The 15859-nt window shown below is 43.4% G+C and overlaps 1 protein-coding gene and 1 non-coding gene across 11 annotated transcripts in view; both read right to left on the bottom strand.

Moving 5' to 3' along the window:
* Positions 1-15859, bottom strand: part of LOC726461 (protein shank) — a 102068-nt gene that overhangs the window by 66091 nt on the left and 20118 nt on the right. The gene's annotated exons all lie outside the window — the stretch shown is intronic.
* Positions 14578-14670, bottom strand: Mir989 (microRNA 989). The gene has a single exon (NR_039433.1). It is a non-coding gene; the product is annotated as a microRNA 989 (primary transcript).

Genomic DNA, 15859 nt, shown 5'->3' on the forward strand with positions numbered 1-15859 from the left:
TCCGACCGAAAAACTCGTCGAGCGCGAACGGTTAACATTCGGCGCAACAAACCACGCGAAAAGATCGTTCCGCGCATAGAGGGCGGGCGGAAATTGGAGCGTTGCGACAGTTGGAAGAAACGTTGGAGAAACGGAAGACCGCGCGCGCTAGATAAGGGGATAAGGATATTAAAGGGGGGAGTCGGGAGGCGGGCGTCGCGTTCCTAATGGCCTGAACTGGATTGGATTACAGGAGCGAGGAATGCGCGGTTGAAGAAAACGCGACGCCGCTCTATTCGAGAAAGAATTTCGTTTCGAGCCGCGAAATTAGACACCCAACGATGTGTGACCGCACGATCCATGCGCCCTCTCTTCCCGTATCGAGTGCACGCACGTAGCGCCGCCACGTTGCCACCGTTGTCCGGTGAATCGAAGCTGTCTGATCTCCGGCGTCGTTCGAGGGTGGAATTCATCGCGTACGGAGAAAAATTCTAGAGAAGAAATCGAAGAGGCGAGCTTACGTTGCCTATTATCGCCATGTTATTGTGTTACGGTTCGCGATATCGCCACGGTGAATAACAATGATTAGTCGACGGTTAATCGCGTGCCGACGGCAATAACTTCAACTCGCGAATTATCGTGTCGAAAACGTAGCGATAATCCTCGACGCAGCCACGCCTTTTTTTATTCATCGGATTTGGAAAGAGACTCGGCGCGAATTTTTCGCAACGCGGTTTTCGCGGGATCGAAATAACCGATCACGAAAGTGCGAGTTTGCAAGAAATAAACGAGAAATTCTTATCGCTTCACCGCATCGTAAAACATCGCGATACTTTACGGATACTTTTCGTTGCTCGAGCTATCGTAAACGGGCTTATTGTTGTCGTTTCCTCTTCTCTCTCGACCCAACGTGAGCGTCACCTCGCAGTTTACCGCGCTCTTTATTTCACCGTGCGCGTTCAAATCGACCGCAACGCCATCTTCTTCCCACGGCGATCCTCCTCGCGAGCGAGACAGACGTATACAGTCGAATTTCGACCGCGAAATAAGATAACGGCCGCCTCTCCCCCCTCCTCACCCCACTCCTCTGGAGGAGGAGCCTCGAAGGAATCGGAAGGAGGCTTTTTATCGATCGACACGAAGGGAAGAAGGGGAGAAGAGGTACGAATCGAGCCCGATCGAGCGCGTGCACTTGACATTTTGCAAGCTACGCCAATGTCGGTGTCAGCGGCACGTGTCAATCCGCCGCTCGAGCACCGAGCGGAACCGAGCCGAGAGTCGAGCCACGGTCACGTTCCAGACGCGCGCACCGAACCGGGGGACCGCTTAATTAATTTCTTTGTGCCCGTGGAATCCGCCCATCTCGATCAATCCTCCTCCTCCCCCGATCCGATATAGCTCTCCATTCGAAAATCCTTCGATCAAAACTCTGAGTGGAATTTTCCAATTCGCAAGAAAAAGGGTAAAAAGAATACTTTGCGACACGGGAGTCTGTATTTAGTTCGCGTGTGAAAGGGAAATTGGTCGACCGATTTTCGCCGCGTGACGTCCTTTTTTATTATCAAGAAACCACGGTCAAGGATATTCGAATCGAAAGTCCAATGTCGGCCTCGATCTGTTACGCGAGACCGAATTGAAAATAACGGAATTATTATTATTATAAACGATATTATATAATTATAAACGAATTATTATTCTTCGAATGAAATTTTTACCTGAGAATATAAATATTCTTCGTTCAAATCGATCGAACGATAAAATAAAATGCGTCGAATCAATTTGGATCCGAGATAAGGGCGACCGATTGGAGGAAACTAGGGAAATTTCTACCGCGAGAAAAATCGATATCTTCGAATTTCGAAGCTCTCGGTTCATCCGCGCATAGGCGAGACGACTGACCACCGGTTTATAAATAGGAATCCAAGCGTACGTTATTTCCCTTTAATCCGGAGAAACGGCGGGACATCTCGTGGGTCCGTGGCCGTCCGAGACCGGTTTCTAACCAACGACGAACCGAACAGTCTCTTAATGCTCCTTTAATGAAGAGGTTCCCACGAATATTCTAATTACCTTGAAATTGCCGCGACGCGCACCGTTAAACACCGGAACCTATTACGTTTTCGAATAAGGCGGGAAACACCGTTTAATCGATTGTAAAATTAAACGCGAGAAAAAAAAAAGTATCCTTCGCCCACCGCGACTCCCCCCCTCCTCCTCCTCCTCCTCCGCCGCTCATTTCCTCCTCGCGTGTTTACAGCCACGCGTAACTCGAAACCAGGCTTTCTTTCGCGGGAGGGGAGGGAGGAGGGGCGGCAACAGCGCACGCGTGCCCCGTGTTGTTCGAATAATTTGCCAATATAAATCAGGGGACCGTGACCCGCTTCGAAAATCGCTTTGTCCATCCGTGATTTACGAGCGACGAAGGGAAGGTGATTGTAAAATGATCGTTACGTAATCGTTCCAGATAGATTCGCAGATAGAAGAGAGGATGAGAGCAATGGATGGATTAGGCGACGTCCAATGTGAAACGCGGACGAGAGATTAATTTCGTCGCCGGGAAACGTTCGAAACGAGACGCTTTCCGCGAAGGGGACTCGATAATCCAAGGCTAAAAATATACCTGCTCGACCGGCGATGTCCTCCCTCTCCCGATCCGCGCAGGTTCTTCCTGTTTACGCAACGCGAGGATCGACGCTCTTCTCGAGAAGTGAACGAAATTATTCGCGACTGTGAGAAGAAAAGGAAACGATGGATTGAAAATAATCGAAAGATCGGGGGACAGGGGAAAGAGATTCTCAAAACTTTCACCGAATAATACCTGTAACTGTCGCCGATTGCTTCTCGTAATTCGAATTAATTCCAATCGCGTGCAACTAATTCGCAGATTTCTCTCGTGGAGGACAACGAAAATCAAGTTACGTACGATTTCCGTGTTAATTAAATAATATTACGCGTATCCCTTAACCACGAGAATTGGAAACTCGCGGAAATAAATACGGATGCAATGGAATCGAATGCGGAAGATCCGGAAAGGTGGGGAAAGTGTGTACGCGTATCCGTCTCGAGACGATTATGGGAATTCCGTTCCCCAATTTCCCGAGCGAAACAATGGAAGAAAGGGGAAGACAGGCGTTGCGTAAGAAACGGATCGTAACGAGAAAAATGTTCTTCCTTCTCTTCCTGCTTCTAGTTCTACGTCAACATAGATTATGCTAGTGTTGTTTTGAATCCATATCTCTCTTCGATTGCATTCTGAATAACCATGACATATCGGGAAAATGCCAAGTTCGATATCAAGAAGTATACAAATTTTTACTCGTTTAAAATTCGTCGTATTAAGTATCCGCTTTAAATAGTATTCCTATATTTCTAGATTCCAAGCGAAATTACCCTCATTGCGAAATTGAAAGAGATTTTGAAAGGACGACGACTCGAAAGATATTTTTATAATAACAGGATCGTCGCAACCAGTTTTATATTCGAACGATAACACAGAGCCATCTATTCTACGATATATTCTACGTTACGAAGCTTTGCGAGTCGTCGCATCGTCGAAGGTTATTCCGTATTACGCGTTTGCAGGATATCGCGTGCGATCGTCCAGTCACGAGCGCGTCTTACGGGGCATTCGACGAGGCTGCGTTATTTAACGCTTCTCGACTCGTGGCTCGTGAGCAAAGCCACGCTCCTGCCTAACCTAATGAATCTGTCTGCGTTCGCTCGATCGATAATTTCTCTCGAACTTGATTTTCCTCCCGAGACTTGCAAAGTCGTCTAAATTACTCGTACGATTAGCTATTTTATCGAATCTTGAAACTAGATCGAACAGAAGCAATCGTTGTTCATGAATATTCAAAACATCTACTTCGTTGATACATTCGTGTTTTACACAGTTTGAATAGAAGAAAATTTTATCTTTCGTATTCGTGACGAAGCACGTTACGCGTAGTAAGTATTGTTTACCGTTGGAAAGGAGTCTCGCGGGACGGCAAAAAATGTCCTTCGCTAGGACCGCCTATCCCCACTTCGTTGACGCTTTGTTGACAATTTTTACACGCGCATCGCATGCCTAGAGTAGAAAACCTATATAATTCGAATATATTCAAAATCATCCAAGACTGAAATATTTTCGAAACTATCAATTATTTATGAATTAAACTCGTATTACAGAGATACAAATATTTTTATATTTTATATTCTCTTATATTTTTCTCGACGCGTTAGAATATTCCGAATACTTAACGTGTTATTTCGGCAAAAAATGTCCTTCGCTAGGACCGCCTATCCCCACTTCGTTGACGCTTTGTTGACAATTTTTACACGCGCATCGCATGGCTAGAGTAGAAAACCTATATAATTCGAATATATTCAAAATCATCCAAGACTGAAATATTTTCGAAACTATCAATTATTTATGAATTAAACTTGTATTACTGAGATACAAATATTTTTATATTTTATATTCTCTTATATTTTTCTCGACGCGTTAGAATATTCCGAATACTTAACGTGTTATTTCGATGTTCTCGCGCGTTTCACGTCTCGAAAATATCGAGAGAGAGAAGGAAAGAGATAGAGAAAGAGAGGACAGTCCCGAGTACGGTTTATCGGTTGACCAAGTACGGTCGCGCGACCAACGATCTTTCTCAATCGCGGCTTAACCCTTGCCGGTCCGGATTCCGGTCGCCGGTTGGTCGCATGAAATCGATTCTCGCTCGCACTCCCGGGGACCGGCTCTAATTTTTTCCCCCTCTCCCCCTCCCAAGCCAGATCAATATTTAACGAACCGTAAGATATCGAGAGCGGCGATTCGTAACCTTAACTGGAGCGGAAGCGAAATCTGAATGGACGGGGCAGAGATCGATAACGGGGTCGCGTTGATTACGATCGTGCAATTATACCGATCTTTCTCCTCGTTATCGAACAAGACGATTAGACAATTATCCCTTATACCTATCCATTTTCCACGATTCGTTATATACGTCCATAATTCTTATTTCGCGAAAATCGATCGATACGATGTGGTCTGTCGAACCTGTCCAATCTTCCCCGTAAAGGTTGGGTTAAACGAAACGTTTCGATAGTCGCGTTCAGAACCAGAATTCCTTCAAATATTTTTCGATGGATTCAAAGCTGCATTTCGCGATTCGACGTTTCCTTCTTGTCGTTCGCAATCCAACGGATTATTACGTTCGTTCGATCGATCCTTCGTCGTTTAACGCACGAAAGAGATCGGTCAAGAGAGAAGAAGGAAAATATCGGCGGGAGAAGCGTGGCAGAGCGTGCGTTACGGCGTAGCCTCGTACTTTTACATAATAGAGGATAGGCTGGCTCGGGTTTAGCCTTCGCGAGAGAGGAGGTGGATAGGCTGGCGCGAGTGGTAGGTGGGTGAGTGGGTGAGTAGGTAGGTGCGCGTATCTGGAATAGTCGATTTCTATTCTCCGTCACTGCCAACCGTTTCCCTCCATTCGATCGATTCGACTTCGAAGCGAATCGCCTCCTCGAAGCGTAGTTTCGGAGTTGAACGTTTTTCCCCGTCCATCGATCTAAGCTTTCGAGCGAAACTCTCGCGAATTGTTTTTCGCCACGGTCGATCGTATCACTTTCACCTTTCGCGAATACGTTAATAAGCATTCGAAAAATATAAGTTTCGAGAGTTTTTCTCGTCAAGAGTTTTTTTTTTTTTTTCCCCTTTCGTAAGAGCGCAAATAGCGTTTGAGCGTACAAAGAGCGTACTCTTTCAGGAGAGAATCATTTTCGCAAATGCAAGGAGCAATTTACATTCTCGACGCTAATGTCCACTCTTCGATGCAATCCTTGAGATATTTTACTTTGAAATTGAGGAATGGCTCGCATTCCGAGATGATAATAACGAAAAGAAAACTCTTAAGAGAAAATGATCAAACGCGTGAGAAGTAATTTTCACTTTCAGCAATATGTCTGGTTGTAAAGGAAAATAAACTCTAAGAGAAAATGATCGGGCTGACGTAACTAAAAAAATATCAATCTCTGATGCAAATCTGAACAAATTCATATTCTGCAATCTTTGTAAACGATAAATGAAGAAAAAAGAATGATCGAACGCGTGAGAATAATTTTCATTTTCAACAATGCGTCTCTATTTGTAAAAAAATCTCTTCAAAAATTAAAATCAAAACTCAAAAAGAATTAATTATTACTAAAATTTTTTGAATCCTAATTTTAATATAATTGAAGCTAAAATTATTGATCCATAATAGCTTTAATATAAATAATCAACCATAAAATAAATAATTGAATAAATTCCAGACAGTCGTAAGAATAAAAGATCAAACGCGTAAAGAAATATTTTTCGATGCAATTTTCCTGTATAAACTCGCATTCTGGATGCATTTGTGAACGATCAATGAAAAAAAGAGAATGATCGAACGCGTGATCGAGACTAATTTTTTAACTTTCAACAATGCGTCTCTATTTGTAAAAAAAATCTCTTCAAAAATCAAAACTCAAAAGAATTAATTATTACTAAAATTTTTTGAATCCAAATAAACCACCTAACTTTAATATAATTGAAGCTAAAATTATTGATCCATAATAGCTTCAATATAAATAATCAACCATAAAATAAATAATTGAATAAATTCCAGACAATCGTAAGAGTAAAAGATTAAACGCGTAAAGAAATATTCTTCGACGCAACTCTGAATAAACTCGCATTCTGGATGCATTTGTGAACGATCAATGAAAAAAAGAGAATAATCGAACGCGTGATCGAGAGTAATTTTCAACAGTGTCTCTATTTGTAAAAAAATCTCTTCAAAAATCAAAACTCAAAAGAATTAATTATTACTAAAATTTTTTGAATCCAAATAAACCACCTAACTTTAATATAATTGAAGCTAAAATTATTGATCCATAATAGCTTCAATATAAATAATCAACCATAAAATAAATAATTGAATAAATTCCAGACAATCGTAAGAGTAAAAGATTAAACGCGTAAAGAAATATTCTTCGACGCAACTCTGAATAAACTCGCATTCTGGATGCATTTGTGAACGATCGATGAAAAAAGTCGTGAGAAAACGCGCGACTATCCGAGAGTTAATTCTCACTGTAAACGCAACGCACTGTTCGCGAGGGATACGTATGTGTATCCTCTCTCGGGCAAGATGAAAAAAATAATGGTGTAAGAGAAAACGATGATGAAATAACGCGACGTAACTTTCTACGCGTCTAAACCGCTGCACGTCTCGAGACGTTTGTTTTTTCACCACGCGGTGAACCGAACGCGGTGAACGCCGGGTTTCAAGTACGAATCTTCGCCACGTTACTGGCAACCCATCGGCAAGATCAGGTGCGCGCAAGATCAACGCGCAACGCAACGGTTGATGTAAGCGGCCGTCCGAGTCGACGCGCTCGCCTTAATTGCGTAAGGTGAAATTTCGCCTCGGGACACATCTCCCCGCGTTTCGCTCTCGATTCCTCCTCTCACCTTCTCCGCTATCGCCCTCGATCGAACCACGCGCACGGATACGCGCGCCGATATCCGTCCTTCTCGTTCCCCCACCCCTCGTTCCCCTCCCGCCACGCGCGAAAGAAAAGGAAACGGGGAAGGAAATAATACGCGATCCCATCCCCGATATCCAAGATCGCTCCTTTGTTTTCCCTTACTCCCCGCCGATAATTGGAAAGTTCCTCCGTGAATCGATCGATCGATACCGTCGGTAGGATATAGCCCATGTGTACGCGCACAACCTTGGAATTCCTCGAATCGCAGCGATACCGTTTCGCTGCACCCTGCCTACCCGGTTTCTTTCGACACCGATGACTCCCTAGGGATCAATGGCGTACAGTCGACCAGCCTCGCTCCGGCGAAATTGGAAATGAAACGTTTCTCCATATTCTCGCTCCCGTTTACAGTAATATTACAGAGAGTGATTTTTCCATCGCGTGGAAGGAATAGGTAAGAAAGCGAGTCGAGGATATTGGACGAGACGCGGCAAACGCGCGTGCCGTGACCGCACGTTAGTTACGAAAGGTTTATCTTACGAGCTTTTCGTAAAATATTTACCGCGTCTTTCGTTTCTCAGCTCGAATCTAGATAGATGATGGATATCGGTAAAAAATTGTAGAAAAATTATTATATAGAGGTTTATTCGAGTCGTATCTCGACTCACCCGTCTTCGATATCTATCGGCATTTTTTCTCCTCGGCCGGGCAATCGTCCAACAGCAGTGACGGGGAAAAATTTAATAGCCGAAGTTACGAATAAAGTTACTTCGATAATTTATTGCTCGAAACATAACGATAATTGGAAATAATTGTAATGCCAAACGACCGAGGTTTATAGCTACGAATAAATTGTTATTCAAGCATTTTACCCAAGCAATCTTACTTAAAGCAACTTTATTCGAGATTTTTAACTACTTTTTCGACGTTCGGTTAAACGGCCAACACTGTCGATGACAATTGCTTCCGCTCGCAGCCATTTTTATGCGACGTTGCCGAACGTTTCGCCCGTTCCAACGTTTCCCTTCCTTCTTTTCTACGCTTTTTTTTTTCTTCTTTTCCCTCCATCTCCGCTATCTCGCCAGTTTATTTTCGCCACGGCAAGATCCTCTCTTATCGGGTTACGCTTCCTCGTGCATAACTTTAGAGTCACATCCGTCGTTGATAACGATGGACGTTGCGGACTAATTAGCGGCGATCGGTGGAAATGTACGCGTGTCAACGATAGAAGCAACATTATCGACCGACATTTTTCCTTTTTCCCCCTCCCTCTCGTTTCCCATCGGCCAAGGATCGCGGACGAGGCAGCGAGTTGGGATCAACCAAAGGGACGACCGCACGTAAACAAGCTACATCAAATTAATCGTTAAACGATCTACGATCCAAAAGAATCGTGGCAAACTTTTCACGAATTGAAATCGAACTGAGAGCTCTCTCTGTTTTTCTCTCTGAAATTAAAAAAAAATTGTATGACTAAGATTTTTTTTGATTAAATGCGTTCACCTTGTGTTTTCTTTTTCGATTCTATCAGAATAACTAGGTAAAGAAGATGGAGGCGATAAAAGTTATTTGGACAGCGATTTCTTTCACGATAAAATGGGGAATGAAAAAGGAAAATTAAATTAAATTAGATTGCAAAATAGAATATTTTTTTAATAACGCAATTTTTATTGAAATCTCGTTATTTCTCGAGAAAAGAGTCAAAGTATTGCTCAACGTTTTACTTTTTCTAACGAAAGGCATGAACGAAAGGTGATGTCTTTCGCGAATTTTCCAGTTCATTTACGAGCTTTCGATCGACCGAAAAATATTTTTTTCGGGGAATACGTACCTAAAAATATTTGTTTTAAAAAACTTTGTTACCGTTCCACGCACGCCCGCGAACAGAAATAGATACAACGAGTTTTTACCGTTCCATCCGTGTTTCGAAATAATATTGATCAACAGGGTATCAAGAGGGAGAAAAAATAGCCCAAGGGCAATGTTTGGGGGAAACGAGAAAGAAGAAAAAAAACGAGCGGGAGAAAAGCGAGATACGACTACCAAGAACGCCATCTTTTTTTTTTATCTTTTTCATCGAATCGATCTCGAAAGTGGTAACGAAAGTGACATTAAAAATCGAAATTTCTTCTTTCGAGTCAAGCCTTCTTCGTTCATTCATTCATATGACGTAATGAACGATCCTTTCATCAGAGATACTCGCGATGATCGCCTCTATGATTGATTAAACACTGCGAGGCGAGGTCTCGTGAGTGAAAAGATTCGGGAATTCGGAGACCGATCGATATCGGGCCGCGCGGAATTAACATTTAAAGGAGTGGACGCCTTTTACGGAGGGGAGAGGAGGGGGAAGGAGGAGGCAGCGCTCCAAGTGGGACGAAAATTTATTCGACGCGGAATTAATAACCGCGCGCGCGTTTATTAGTCACCTATACCTATCGAGAGAGCCCTCTCCCCACTCCTTCCTTTCTTTCGACTAGAGGGCGTGTTCGACTCGAGGACAAAAGCGTGGAAGAATCGAGCAATAACCGTTGCACGTTGGATTCGGTCGGCGAAATACGTGTCGCGAGCAAGCGTGCGAGATATTCGATTTATTGGAGGCGATAGATGCGCGGCGGTAGCCAATTTTCGACCGATCTTTCTTCGTTGTGTAACGAAAAGTCGATTCTTCCTTTCTTCTTTCTTTTTTTTTTTACCGAGCGTTGATAAACTTCATTGGCAGATTTACCAATGGAGTAGGGGAAATTTGCGTGCGCCGATTAAAAGAGATTCCGCGTCGCGACATATAAAGGAAGTCTCTCTCTCTACTTCCACCCACCGCAAGGATCGAGAAACGATGGAGAAACGTGGAGGGCGTATAGGGAGATATAGAATATCCGTAGGCAGATATAGAAGGAATGCAAGGTCGTATCTTCTCCTCTTTACGATTTCGCCGAGATTTTCCTTTCGCGAAAAACACTCGGCCACGCGGCGAGTGTCGCCTCGATCGGTAACTTCGGACCAGACCTTAAATAATAATCACGGTAATGACAATCGGGGGAGGGGAAGGGGAAGGGAACAGAGGCGATAAAGATAATACGATAATGGCACAGGTAGTCCCTGCAAGGCGAGAAAACCGAGCCCCGTCCAACCAGGAATAAAAGCTCCACGCAACTTTTTACGAGCCGAGAATCGTATCGAGAGAGGCTTCGTTTTACCTTATTCGTTTTTTCGTCTCTTGCGAGACGGAGAAAGAGAGAGAGAGAGACAGAAAGGAATTTCTTCGAGATCGTTCTCCTCTCCGTTCCGTTCGATCGACGGAACGCTTACGTCATATTCGGCCATCTTTTTTCTCTCTCTCTCTCTCTCTTTATCTCTGCTTCGATCGTTCGCGGAAATTTATTATTGCCGCGAGTAAGTGAAATTCGACTATTAACCGTTCGCGCTCGAGAGGCGCGCGAGTGGCGCCCCCACAGGCTCGAGCAGTGCATCAAAAGTGGGCGAAATTCATTTCGAAAATTGTTACACGTTAAAACTTTTACGTCGTTAAAATTTTATATCCCTTTTTTTTAAACGTTCAACAGATTAAAGAAAAATACACGTAGTAGTAGAGAATTGATCGATAAATTTATTAAGAAGCGTTTAAATTTTATAACATCTCGAAACATTTATTTTAATTTAAATCGTTATAAATTGTCGACAATTTTTCTTTTTTTTTTGGAAATTAAAGTCAGGTAGAGTTAGAGGTTCGCAAATCTGATGATTTGTGATCAGAAGAAACTTTCCACTTTCTTTACTTTATTCGCAAAACTATATTAAAATTAATTTTACGACCGCCCATAACACGTCAGATTCTTTAATCTAGCCACTATTATATTAATATTAATTCTAATCTATCTCACGTCACAACACACGCATTTCCTATTATCGTTTATTTATTTATTACATTTTGAAAAAATGCGCGGTAAATTCAAAATCTGGAAAAGAATAATTTCGCCCAATTGATTCCTTATAAAATCATTTTAGATGCTGTAACGCAAAAGCATCTCGAGTTGCTCTCCATTTAAAAAAAAAAAATTGTCGAGAGCGAAGGGTTAATTTCGTAAAGGCGAAAATTGACCGATAATCGGTAACCGTACAAACATTGGTTCGAAACCAACCTAATACGAGCTCGTCTTTTTTACGTTCGTCACTTCTTGCAATCGTATCAGGAATGGAAGGAGAGGAAGAGATACGATGATACTCGAAGACAATAAATAATAAAGTTTCAATAAACGAGCGCGAAAGCTATAGCTTTGAAAGTCAAGGCGACGAATAAATTAGAGGTGGCTCATCAACGACGAACAAGGAGTGGGGGGAACGCGTCGAACGAACGAAAAGGAAAGGCCGCGATCCATCGTTCCCAGTTCAACTTCAATTTTTGCTCGTCTCCTCGAATCCGAGTTTCGAGGCTGGTGCAAATTTTTAACGAGACGAGGGGGCAATTTTCGCGTGTTTACATAACGATGGAGGGAGGGGAGGATGAAAAAAAGAGCGGAGCGCGGAATAAATGATGGGGGTGGAAATGGGAAGCGGAAACGGTGAACGGTACACTTTTATTTATTCACGCGTGGGATACGTAGGAGGCTCGCTCGATACCGTAGTTTTACAATTTCCACGGATAAGGAGCTCGTTCGAAAGGTATATGTCGATATAAATTTGTTTACGAGAGAAAAAAAAAAAAACTCGCGCACGCTCGTTTTATCCATCTTCCCTCGAGTTAATCACCTCGAGTTGCGATCCACTTTCCAATCGATTACGCGCAAGCGCGGGTTCTAAACGGTGTATAATCGAAGAAACGATCAATGCCTCGATATCGTCCGCGCAGGCAATCGTATCACACGATATTATTACTCACGCTCGAGGAAAACCAGAAATTCTTCCAACCGAGAACGATATACATATATATACACATTCGCGAATAATAATTTTTTCCCCTACTCAGTTAATTCTCTCGGTCGACCTGAACTTGACTTACTTCTGTTTACAATTTTTCCTATCTCGCTACACGATTTCCTATCCTTACGAAGAATAGTCTCTCGTTCGTACTTTTGCGTTTCACACTTTTTCATTTTGAATATTATACCGCACACTTTTACACGTTAATGGAACGACGGCTCGACATAGACTGAACGAGTCTAAAAACGCTCTCTCGCTTAGTAACAGTGTTTACATTTCTGGCTAAAATGTATAAAAACTATCAACAACGTATCAGCTATCAACCATCGACAACGTTCGAGCAAACTTTTGCAATCTATTAATAGCGCGTGTGTATATAACAAATGTATCATAACTACCGCATATAAATCGGTGAATCATTTTCAAATTTTGCTAACATAATCTCGAATCGATTCTACTACACGCTTCATTGTCTTATACACGATATATATACATAAACACGTACGGATATATCGTAAAAGACGAAGGAGGAAAAAAAAAAATGACACTCGCTTCTCTCCCCGAATTTCGAATTTTCGTTATTTCTGCATCGCGAGTTTTGCGGTTATCCGAATCACGAAGAACTCGAGAACAAGTGTTTGCCCGATCGCGAGTTTTCGAAACGCATTACTCGAGCCAGAAGTGGAGGAGAACTCGAAGCGAGAACTTTGGAAAAGTTTGGTTGGCCTACGAACAAGTGGCGCGGCTCTCGAAAATCAAACGACGCTCTCCGTCTACCGCGTTGCCTGTGTTATTGACCTACCTTCGCCCTCTTCTGTTTTCATTGCGCTCCAGGCCTTTTTTTGCTCGGTCGAACCAACTCCGCACGAGTTCCCGTTTCGCGAATTTCTTAGCTAACTTAAAACGATCTCACGCGTAAATTAACGTATAATATTTTACGTATAAAGAAGGAAAATATAATCGTCGTTTGATTCGATCAAGGAACAAATGTTACAATAACGTGCTCTCATCTTCTTATTTTCCTTTCCTCTATCGTCGATCTCATAACGAATAGAAACAATTTCGTTATTCAATAAAAATCAAACTCATCTTCGAATTTCATTATATCGTATCCCATTCACAAAAATTTTGAAAATAATATTTCTATTGTCAAACTCCTTTCTAAACTAAAAAAAATATAATTCGATCCTTTGATTTTAAACAAAAAAATTTAACCATTCCACGCTTTATAACATCGTGCGTAAAGGAATCTATTCGATATTTTAAAGAAAAATCGAGCCGAGCCCCCGAGAATCACCGTTGGAGCGCAGAGAAAATTAAATCGAAGGAACAGCGTTACGAATTCAGCTCGGTTGGAGAGGAGGGTGGGGGGGGGGGGCGATAAACACGGATATATATTTATTGGGAATTACAAAGCCAGGGGGTAAACACGCGCGTCGAGGGAAGGCGCGCTGCCTGCGCGCGTGTTAATTATCGTTCACGGATTACGGTATCGAGCAGACGCGGCGGAAGTGATGCAAGTTACGTGCTCGCAACACGGAAAATAAACAAGCGGCTAAGGTGTACGTATAAATAGCGCACCGGATTCCAGATTTATTTAAAATATACGAGTTTCCTTCTCCCCTCTCTCTTTCTCTCTGTCTCTCGTCATTTTTCGAGCCGCTCTATCGGTAACGTCGCGACCCGCTCGTGTCGAGATTCGACTTGGCAGCGAGCGAGAAAAATTAAGCGGTCGGAAAAAGTTGGAGAAAACAAGACAAGAGGGATAATCAGGCCGGTTACAAATTAGAGCGGAGATATATATGATTCTCGAAACGAACCACCACCAGTCTTCGGGAAAAGCGTGTCGTAATTAGAAAGTCTTTCTTCTTTTCTTTCTTTCTTCCTCCTCTTCTTCCTCTTCTTCTTTTTCCATTTTTTGCTTCGAAATAAAATTCCACGCGAGCTCGATCCGTGAAAAATGGCACGACGACGACGAGCATGTATTATTTATACGACGCTTTCTAACTACCATTCTACCACGCCTACCTATCTATCGCTTCTCTTTCCTCCCCCGAGAAGACGGGGCGGAAAGACGGTTGCAATCGTTCACGGATTCTTCGGATCGGTCGACTCGGTCGTTTCGGACCGAACGAGACGAGAGAACGGTGTTCCTAAAGCGGAGGATATCGATGGAAGGATCGTCCCAGAGAGAACCACTACGTCACATCACGCCGGGCGGAGGACGACGAATCGTTTGCTCTCCCCGCTCTCTCCACCCATACTTAAATATCGGTGATTCTGTGACGTAGTGGCGTTCCCTGCGACGAAGCAACTTGGTGGAGCATCTTCGGTGGACGAGGCGAGGGGGAGCTCGCGGTCCCCCGCTCGGGGATGGGAAAAAGCGAGTTTCAGTTTCTTTCTTCCCTTCGCGGGAAACTTGGCCCCGGCGATCGCTCTGAAACTAGTCGCAGACAGCGTCTTCTTGAGAAAGAGAAGAAGAGAGGAGGAGAAAGAAGGAAGAAAGAGAGAGCGAAAAAACGGGCGAAGAGAAGATAAGGAAAAAGTGCGGGTAGGGAGGAATCCTAATCTTAATTGTTTCGAGACGTCGTCCAATGTGATCGCGTGTTTCGTCCGTTACGGGGGGGGGGAAAGAAGGGAATTGTTTTTATTTGGATCGAGGCGAGTTCGAAAGCGCGGCTAATTTAGATTCGCGGCCGCGTTCGGCGAGCGTGGTGGAGGGGGAATAGGGCGAGGAGTGGGGATGTATAGTAGAGCAGCACGCGTTCCTCGCGAGGCCGAGCGTAAGATGTAAACGAGAGGCACACAACATACAATCTCCGGTAATAAGTGCGAGCTTGCCCTGGTATGCGGCCGAGTGTGTACACGCGTGGGACACGCCTACGTTACAGATCCCAGATCTTCTCTCCCCTCATCCTGTCTACGATTCTACGCGTTTCTAATGATCTCTGGAATCGATCGAAGGAGACGATAAAGAAGAAGGAAAAACGATTCGATCCGGTCTGAGAAAAAAGATTTGGTGTTTTCGACGTTTTCTTCGGGGATCCGCTTTCGAGATCGGAATTTGCGTCGGGGAAAAAACGGGGGCAAGAGATTTTTCTTTTTTCTTTTCCTTTCGATAATTCGACGGAAGGAGAAAGGAGATCCCGCGTTCAGAAATTTTCGCGCAATTACGGGAGACGATTATTTCCGTTCGTCGCGGATAATAAAAAGGCACTCGCCTCAACCCGATTTCTCGAAAGCAGCGTGGAAAAAAAACGCGTGCCCGTTTTCGATCGTAAACCGGCGAGCTGTAACCACGCGGCCGTTTCTCTTTCTCGAACCTTGTGACTTTGCACTTGTGATTTCGAACCTTTTAATCGGAAATAAATTCGATACGATTTTTCTTTCTCGACCGATTTCCTTCATTCCCTTTCCTGGGAATGCGAATTGGATAAACTTCTTTCTAAGAAAAAATACGTATATTTTTATC

This window comes from Apis mellifera, linkage group LG2 (genome assembly GCF_003254395.2).
Source record: "Apis mellifera strain DH4 linkage group LG2, Amel_HAv3.1, whole genome shotgun sequence".
In the NCBI taxonomy this organism is placed as follows: Eukaryota; Metazoa; Arthropoda; class Insecta; order Hymenoptera; family Apidae; genus Apis; species Apis mellifera.